This window comes from Aulonocara stuartgranti (genome assembly GCF_965226115.1).
Source record: "Aulonocara stuartgranti genome assembly, chromosome: 23".
Taxonomy (NCBI): domain Eukaryota; kingdom Metazoa; phylum Chordata; class Actinopteri; order Cichliformes; family Cichlidae; genus Aulonocara; species Aulonocara stuartgranti.
The window spans coordinates 41,552,969-41,562,605 of record NC_138958.1 but is presented as its reverse complement, the minus strand read 5'-3'; the positions used below and the strand labels follow the sequence as shown (position 1 = coordinate 41,562,605).

Genomic DNA, 9,637 nt, shown 5'->3' with positions numbered 1-9,637 from the left:
CAAAATAAACTTTTAACATATTTTCAGGCGACAATATAGCTGTGTAAACTTCAAATATCTGAGCCGGGGAGAACAGCAAACTCCTGGAACATCGTTTTCAAACCCCCGCGGTCTTTCGCTACTCAGGTTAAACATGATATATAATTCAATTCAATTCAATTCAATTTTATTTATATAGCGCCAAATCACAACAAAAGTCGCCTCAAGGCGCTATAAGTCACTTAAATAACTGAAACATGTTTTTGTTATTGGGTTTTATTTGTTCGTGAGTAAATCGGTTTGGCTGAGATTAAAGTTATTAGATTAGATGAGATTAAATAAAACTTTATTAATCCCTCGGGAGGATTCCTCCGGGGTTTTCACACAGCTGAATAAACGTCAAACAGAAAACTGATTAAACAGAAGTGTGAGATGGTCAAAAATTTACGCCAGCGTCCGGTTATATTTTAGATAGCAAGGAGCAGACACCTGAGTTTCACTCCACCGAGAGACCTCGTGACGTAATTCTGAAGGCTAGACCGTCCAATTTCACAGTTGCTCATTTCCGGTCTGCCCGGCTTTTGGAGGACCCAGCCCACTTAGACCACGAAGGCCGGGTCCTCAGGTGGACGCAGACTCTGAATTTGGACACCCCTGGCCTGTTTCCGGCTGGACAATAATAACGGTGACATTTAACTTATTTTATCCGATAAATAAACACTGTAAGATTCAAGTTTTTTGTATATATATATATATATATCTCTATATCTATCTATATCTATATCTATATATATATATATATATATATATATATATATATAGCATGGTGGTGAAGGGGTGATGATTTGAGCTTGTCTTGCAGCTACAGAACCTGGGCCCTTGCAGTCATTGAGTTTTCCATGAATTCCCTTGTATACCAAGTAGTCTACAGTCAAAACTGAGTTTTGGTAATGCAGCAGGACAAAGATCCCAAGCACATCAGCAGAGCTACAACAGAATCAAGGTGTTGCAATGACCAGGTCACAGTCCACACCTCAACCTGAAAAACAGTGCTGGGAAATTAAGAGAGCTTTACATAAACAAATACCACAAACCTCAATGAACTGACGAAACGATGTAAAGAAACGTCAGCCAAAACAACCGTGTGACAGACTAAGAGTCATACAGAAACAATTTGGTGACGCTACTGCTGCTAAAAGGTGGCTCTGCAAGCTACTCACTCATGTACAGTGCTTAGTTTTTCAGAGTACTCTATAGATTCCCATGAAAACACTCTTTTCCACATGACTGTGTGTCAGATAAAAGAGATATGATCTGTGAAGAGGATTCTGAGAAGAGAAAACATCTGGGGACCTGTCCCGAAAAGTTCATTTTGTTCATCTGGACGTAGAGTTTTCAGTAGCAGGAACGCTCTGTCACTCATCCGAGTTCGACTTCAGACTTCTTCTGTCTCAGCTCAGTGCAGGTTTCCCCAACCTTTGCTTGAATTTAGACTTTACATGTTGTCCAGTTTCAGCAAGGGAACTGAAAAGTGTGCTGAGGATAAATGATCAATTAGGCAGATGTAAATGAACAACAGCTGCAGGCTGGTGGCTCTGACATCACACCTGATGGACACCTAGAAGGCTAGATTCAATTGTTTTGGAGTTTCTGAAGACCGTCTATGACTCTGGGGTGACATCAATCATCTTTTATGGTGTGTTCTGCTGGGACAGCTGGGGCTTCCCTCTTTCCCCTGCTGGGATGGGCACGCACATGTCGCTGAGATGTGTGGTCTCAGGTAACTGGTACTGCTGGAGGCTGCAGGTGACATAGTCATACTATACCAGTGTAATAACTGAAATAACACAAATAGAAATGAATAAATAAACAGATAACATAGTCACCTGAACAAGAGGAGCCTATAGAGATTCTAAGTAGCTGATCTTGCAAAAGCAAAATGTGTTCTGCACCACAATGCATTCAGGTCACAATTCTGATTGCAAAAGCTGGCAGATAGGACAGGATATTAAAAATAAAACAAAAACCCACCTCCCACCACATGCAGGTCATCCTAGCAGCACTGAGCAGCTCCTACAGTGACACGCTGCTGCAACAACAGTGTGCGAGGAGAAATTTCAGATATCTTTCCAGCTGCTGTCAGACTCTACAATAGAGTCTTAGTGCCCACTTTAAAATTAGGTGTATACAACATCAGGGGAATAACAACACGTGATATATTACACCGTGCCATTATTTACTTAAGGCCTGAGCATTTCAAAGGTTACTGTGTCTGATGTGGGCCTGTCTGATCATTACTGTGTTTTCTTTGAAAGTAAAATCTCAGCCCACACAAATATATCAACAACAGTGATCACAAAACGGTGTATAACTGAACACAGTAGTGCAATTTTTAACCAGGTCTTCCCATTAACACCTGACCTGTCCAAAGGTTCAGTCAATGAGCTCGTCAATAGCTTCAATGCTAACATGTTAAATGTAATGGACACTATTGCTCCCATTAAGGTGAAGGTTATCTCTGGAAGGAAAAAGTCTCCATGGAGAAACTCCACACTGGTGAAAAAAGAAAAAAGAGAGTGTAGGAAAGCTGAGCGCAGATGGAGAAAAACAAACCTCCAGGTTCATTATGACATTTATAAAGAGAAACTTCACAATTATAATTTACAACTGAGGAATGCAAGGAGGTCCTACTTCTCTGACATCATCACTAAAAACAGCCATAATGCTCGGGTCTTATTTTCTACAGTTGACAGGCTAACAAACCCTCCTGTGTCAGTGGCAGCTGAACTTCATTCGACCATGGCCTGCAATGACTTTGCCAAATTCTTCACTGAAAAAATCCAAAAAATTAGACAAGCAATTGGTACATCAACAGCAGATCCAGGATATGTACTGTGTCCACCAAAAAACTGTTTAAACACCATGAAACAGTTTCAACCTATTAACAGCAAAGACCTGGAGGACATCTTAGGTAAACTGAACTCCTCCTCCTGCTGTTTAGATGTCCTGCCAACAAGTTTTTTCAAAAAGGTCTCAAAGACTTTAGAGTCAGACCTGTTACAGATCGTCAACTTTTCTTTATTATCAGGTGTGTTTCCAGAATCACTAAAAACTGCTGTAATCAAACCTATACTGAAAAAGGACAATCTTGACAAGACACAAATGAACAACTACAGGCCGATCTCAAATCTCCCGTTTTTAAGTAAGATCATTGAAAAAGCAGTTTCTCAACAGCTCAGTTACTTCTTAAAACAGAATAATTGCTACGATGCCTTCCAGTCAAGTTTTAGACAGAACCACAGCACTGAAACCGCTCTGACCAAAGTGTTTAATGACATATGTCTGAATACAGACAGTGGAAAAATGTCAGTCCTAGTTTTACTGGATCTCAGTGCAGCATTTGATACAGTTGACCACAACATATTACTCAAACGACTGGAGAACTGGACAGGTCTTTCAGGAACTGTACTAAACTGGTTCAAAACATACGTAGAAAACAGGAAATACTTTGTATCAATAGGTAACTTCACATCTGAGCAGACAAGTATCACATGTGGAGTTCCCCAAGGTTCCATCTTGGGACCCCTTCTGTTTAACATTTACATGCTCCCACTGGCACAGATTATAAACAACAACAAAATAAACTATCCCAGCTATGCAGATGACACACAAATATATATCACAATGTCACCAGGAGACCGAGGCCCTGTACAGGCTCTTGGTAAATGCATTGAGGAAATCAATGACTGGTTGTGCCACAATTTTCTCCAGCTAAACAAAAACAAAACTGAGGTAATAGTCTTTGGTGCCAAAGAAAAACGATTACAGGTCACCAGAGAACTTCAATCTATACATCTAAAAACCACAAACCAGGCGAGAAATTTGGGTGTAGTGATGGATGCAGACCTAAACTTAGAAAAACACATTAAGACAATAACAAAGTCAGCTTACTATCACCTCAAGAATATATCAAGGATAAAAGATCTGATGTCTCAACAGGACCTGGAAAAACTAGTCCATGCATTCATCTTTAGTAGGCTTGATTACTGTAACAGCATCTTTACAGGTCTACCTAAAAAAATCAGTCAGACAACTACAGCTCATTCAGAACTCTGCTGCTCGAGTCCTCACTAAGACCAAAAAAGTGGACCACATCAGTCCAGCTCTGAGGTCCTTACACTGGCTGCCTGTCCGTCAGAGGATAGACTTTAAAGTTCTGATGCTGGCCTATAAAGCTCTGAATGGTTTAGGACCAAAATACATCAATGACCTCCTGACCCAGTATGAACCATCCAGATCCCTCAGGTCATCTGGATCCGGTCTTTTATCAGTTCCCAGAGTCAGAACCAGACACGGAGAAGCTGCATTCAGCTTTTATGCTCCTTATATCTGGAACAAACTCCCAGAAAGCCTCAGATCAGCTGAAACACTCAGTTTATTTAAATCCAGGTTGAAGACTCACCTGTTCTCAGCTGCATTTGAATAAAGCACCAAATCCACACTTTAAGCTTAAATTTCAAAACTTACATTTAACTACTGATTTTATCTACTGTTCTGATTTTATCTGTTTTGATTTTATATACTGTTTTGTTTGTTTGTTAATTAGTTAGTTAGTTTATTTGCTTGTTTTAATCAATTTTAAATCATGCTTTTTATTTGTTCTTGTTTCTAATGTCTCTGTAAAGCACTTTGAATCACCTTGTTGTTGAATTGTGCTATACAAATAAACTTGCCTTGCCTTGCATTGCCTTGCCTTAACAAAAACTAAGCCAAAAGGCAGTTTCTGCACTTTTTTCACAAATGTCAATATTTTTTTATTTACTTATTTTTAAAACATGTGGTTTATTGAATTGAAAAAAAAAATAGCTGCAATTGTTGTAACGCGAGCTATGAGAGACTACCTGCATCTGCACCTGTTGTCACTGGTCCTCACATCATGTTTGCAGCATGTTCTGAACCACAAACAGAGCAGTGCTAACTGGTGGGCTGGTGATGTAGACACTGATGCTAGTTAATTTAAGGTGGGGCTGCTGAAATGTTTAAAAGCTGAAGCCCCCAAAGTTTTACTTGTCTGTGACACAAATGAGCTCCAACCTGCTCAGGTAGAATTTACTAACAGCTGAGCTGCACTAGACCTGGTCTCTGCTCATCTTGACTCCTCGTTTGGTAAGAACTTTTTATTTGTATATTTAAAATCTTTTATAGACAACAGGCTTATTTTGAATAACTCGATCTCCTGCCACACTTATACTCACATTCACTAACCAGATATGGGCTTTAAAACATGCATCATCTGGGTTCTGTGACCATGAATATCGTGAATAAGAAATGTGCATGCACAGGCAGAGGCCTATCTTTTTTTATTTATGTTCAAATAATGTTCAATTTTAATTCCCCTTTAGAGCATTTCATTTACTGAAGACATCTTCACCACCTGCTGTTCCAGACGACTGACTCGTGCCTGAACTCCTGCAGGTTAATCAACCAACCACTGATCAGTAAAGCAAAAAATACGGTAAGTGTCCTCATTTGGAAAAGTTTGCTTAAAAGTTTCATAACTTTCTAATATAATAATTACATTTAACAAGAATGTTGTCATGACTGAGTGCAATGACCGTTTCCCTCTGTAAGGTTCAATGTGTGGATGCAAGTAGAGAAGTTGCCTTTAGATACACCTCATGAACTCATCAACTGAGAGTTAACAAATCATCAAATTTATTTAAATTACTTAATTTGTTGTTCATTTTCACTTGTTTACCATATCTACCATATGTAAGTAAATGATTAAAATTGCCTGTTTTAAAAATATCCAGTAATACTCTAAAAAACGTACACAATATTATTGTTCAACATGTCCTCCAGTGCCTCTGATAAGTTTCAAAATATTTACTGAAGAAAAAAATGACTGGTTTAGATGTTGAATTTTTTGAAGCTGTTATATTGATTTTGATTTTCTTTATTTTATCATTTAATGATTTAAAAGACTACATTAAAGTAACGACAGCTGTTTTTGGTTATTTTTAAATGATGGTTGGCGTTTACTAGATGACCCTCAAGCACCAGGAATTCCTTGCTTACGGCCACACATTGAACCGTAAATGGCGACGTAGACGCGCAAATTATTTTCTAGAGTAGATAGCGAGCCAAAATTAATATTTCAACTGAGGGGTGCTTTGCAGACATATTTTCAGGCACTTTCCAATAACCTGCAGTCTTTACGGTGAGGACACACAAACATTAACCCGACTGGAACATAACTGTATGAAAATATATCACCTGTATTTATGTTCGCTTCGTAGTTACACTGTTTAAAACAAAATATTAAACCAAACTGCGGTAATTACCTGTCCAGCAGAGAGCTCAGGTAAATTCTTTCTGTCTGCTTTGCTTTATCAGAGATCGTCTGTCTTTTCCTTTCGACTTGTCTCTCCGCGCTTTCTGCTCAAGTCAGCCCCCTCCTCTGCCGCGCATGCCCGACGGGGTCTGCGCAGCGCGTGCACCACAGGTGTGGAGAAGTACTGCTTAGTGTTGCAGTTTCAAAATAAAAGCTGCCAAAAAGCGAAACATGCTGCCTTCAATGTTTCAAACCATGTTCCAGGGTTTTTAGTTCACCATGTATAATGTTAAAACAAGAAAATAAAAGACAGATCTGAACGTTTGAAAATGTTTTGGAAAAACTCCATAAAGAATAGATGAAAAACACTGAAATTATCCTTTTATTTATGTTGATCCATTAAGTTGGTTCATTTTTTTGTTACATAAGTTGTTTTTAAAGTTAAACTTGTGTGGGTTTCTATATAAGTCAATAAAAAAAACAACAAGCCATTAAAAATGAAAAGTAAACTCTGCCAAAGAAACTGAGAGGTTCTGGAAGCGTGGAGTTCAGTTTGCAAATTTATCTAATGCAAAAAACATCTATGAATAAAACTTTGTTGGCCAGCAGCTTTTCAAAAAGACAAAAAAGAGAAAAGATGGTCATAAAAAGAAGCTATTATCTGGGGGGAAATAATCATTTGATCCCCTGCTGAGTTTGTAAGTTTGATTATTTAATATAAGTGAACAGTCTCTAATTTTTTTAAGTATTTTCATTTTGATGTAATGAGACAGAATATCAACCAAAATTGAATAAAAAATATATTTGCTAAAATAAATGAATTGATTTATATGTCACTGAGTGAAGTAAGTATTTGATCTCAAACACAACTTAGTACTTGGTGGAGAAACCCTTATTGCCCAGCACTGCGGTAATATGTTTCTTGTAGTTGGTCACTGGGTTTGCTCACATCTCAGGAGGGATTTTTTTTCCACTCCTCCTTCCACAAACTCTCTAAATTCTTTAGATTTCTTTGCTGCTGTTTGGTAACTTTAAGCTTCAGCTCCCTCCACAGATTTTCTTCAGGACTGAGGTTTGGAGACTGCCTTAGCCCCACTCCATGTCCTTGTGCTTCTTCTTTAGCCACACCTAAAGTATGCATCAGTGGTATGTTTTAGGCCATTGTCATGCTGGAAGATCGATGACACATCTTCAGTCTTCTGCCTGAGAGAAAGTGGTTCTTGTCCAAGATTTTGCAGTACATGGCTCCATCTACTGGCCGCCTCAATGTGGCGAGGCGCCCCACAGTATAATGTTTCCACTTCTGTGCTTGACAGTGGGGATGGTGTTCTGTGGGTTACACTCAGCATTTCTCTTCCTCCAAACACAGTGGGCTCAGTTCATGCCACAGAGTTTTTGATTTCAAATGACCACAGCATTTCCCCCCAAACCTTCTCTCAATCATTTAGATGTTTACTGGCAAACTTAAGACTGGCCTGTAGTTTTGGGCTGATCCAACACCTTTCTCATGATTATCCTCACCCCATGAGCCAAGATATTACATGGAGCAAGATAAGAGGTCTTTGGTCTTGACCATGACTTTTCTTGTCCCTGAGGTCCCTTGCCCGAGTAGACCTCAGTAACTAATCCTTTTACACTTCTTCAATCTTGCCCATGGTGGTGGAGATGGAGTTGGAATGGAAGAACTTGGTACTGTGGACAGGTGTGCTTTATACACATAATAAACTGAGATTGGGAGTATCTGTAATGGACTGATTGATTGACTGTAATCCAGTCTGTGGGAACCAGAACTCTTGTTGGGTTGTCGAGGATCAAAAACTTACTTCACTCAATTATATGCAAATCAGTGAAAAGAAATCATGTATTGTGTTTTTTTTCTGTTGGTGTTCATGTCTCTCTCCAGTAAAATAAAACATCCACAAAAAAATAGAGACTGTTCATTTCTTCATAAGGGAACAAATTTACAAATTCAGCAGGGGATCAAATACTTACTTCTGCCACTACAGTGATGACGCTTTTGTTGCATTAAATTCTTGATCTGGAAAATGTTCCTGTTTTTCTCTCTCCAGGAAACAATGAGGATCATGTTTACCTGTTTGCTGCTTGTGCTGCCCTTTGTTACTGGACTCTCAAAACCAGCCAATCTTCAACCCAACCGAATTGAGAAGCGACTGAATGAAACAAATTATGAAAAGTTTAGACGACAGCATGTAGATGCCAAGATGAGCGTGAAAAAATGTGATACAGAAATGAAAAAAAAGAAAATATATGCTGATCGAAACAAATGTAAGGATGTTAACACATTCATCCTCAGTGATTACAAACAGGTCAAAGCCATTTGTAACGGTCAAGGAAGATATGATCAGACGAATGGCACGACAAAGAGTGTAGCAAAGTTTCGCATTGTTAGATGTGACCTAAAGAACAATGCAGCCAGGAAACCCAAGTGTCAGTATAAAGGCACACTTCTCACTAACAGAATAGTTGTGGTCAAATGTGAAGGAAAGTTACCTGTGCACTATTGTGGTGATGAAATGACCTTTGAATCCAATAATGCAACTATAGGAAAAATCCCCATGCGATCTACTTCTGTACCCACAAATTTACATTTCTGAGATAACAAAAGAGCAACATTTATCATCAGCTCTAACTAAACGTCGCTGGAAACGTCTTCTTCATTATAAGTTTTTATTTGAGTCTGTCTTAGCAATAAGTATATACATTTTTTAACATGTGATCAACCTGTATTTCTTCACATGTTACATGAAATAACATAAAACTATTATTTCCTTCTGATGAGGGAATTTTATATTCATCCCACCAATACCGACATATTAATTGTACTGACTGTAGGATGCTGTGTAGAAATAATCTCTTAGATCCAGCTTGCTTCTAATAAAATATTTTTTATCTGATCACAGGATAAGCATATAATAAAAGTCACTTTTTGGTGTTTGTTGGTTTTTATATATTTATTTTTTAACATTTGGAGCATCACCAGTTACAAGACTCACAAGCTGACAAGTTCTTATTCAGCGCCCTGTCTCTTGTTTCTTTTGTTTTTAATGTCATCCAATTTTTTTGTTTTCATTTTGGCATGCGATTCATTTCTAAGACTTTTCTAAATGTCTAAAAGACAAAAGTGTAAACGTCGTTGCCATAACGGAGGGGGCTTGAGCATTTGCCCCTTTCCTCTTGGACGTCCCAAGAGCCCTGTTCTTGAGGCATTACTATTTTTTAATCTGTGTACATGTGCTGTCTGTGCCCCTCAACAATAACATTTAACTAATAACCCCAATTTTGCTAAATAAAAGGATCTGGCTT

The 9,637-nt window shown here is 38.5% G+C and overlaps 2 long non-coding RNA genes across 2 annotated transcripts; one reads left to right on the top strand and one right to left on the bottom strand.

Moving 5' to 3' along the window:
* Positions 1 to 814: 814 nt before the first annotated feature.
* On the bottom strand, positions 815 to 6,442 carry LOC309700771. The gene is made up of 3 exons (XR_014274742.1): positions 6,324 to 6,442; positions 2,011 to 2,068; positions 815 to 1,816 (listed from the first exon to the last, which is right to left on the bottom strand). It is a non-coding gene; the product is annotated as an uncharacterized lncRNA (long non-coding RNA).
* LOC309700777 lies at positions 2,077 to 9,268 on the top strand. The gene is made up of 3 exons (XR_014274749.1): positions 2,077 to 5,145; positions 5,382 to 5,494; positions 8,383 to 9,268. It is a non-coding gene; the product is annotated as an uncharacterized lncRNA (long non-coding RNA).
* Positions 9,269 to 9,637: the final 369 nt, after the last annotated feature.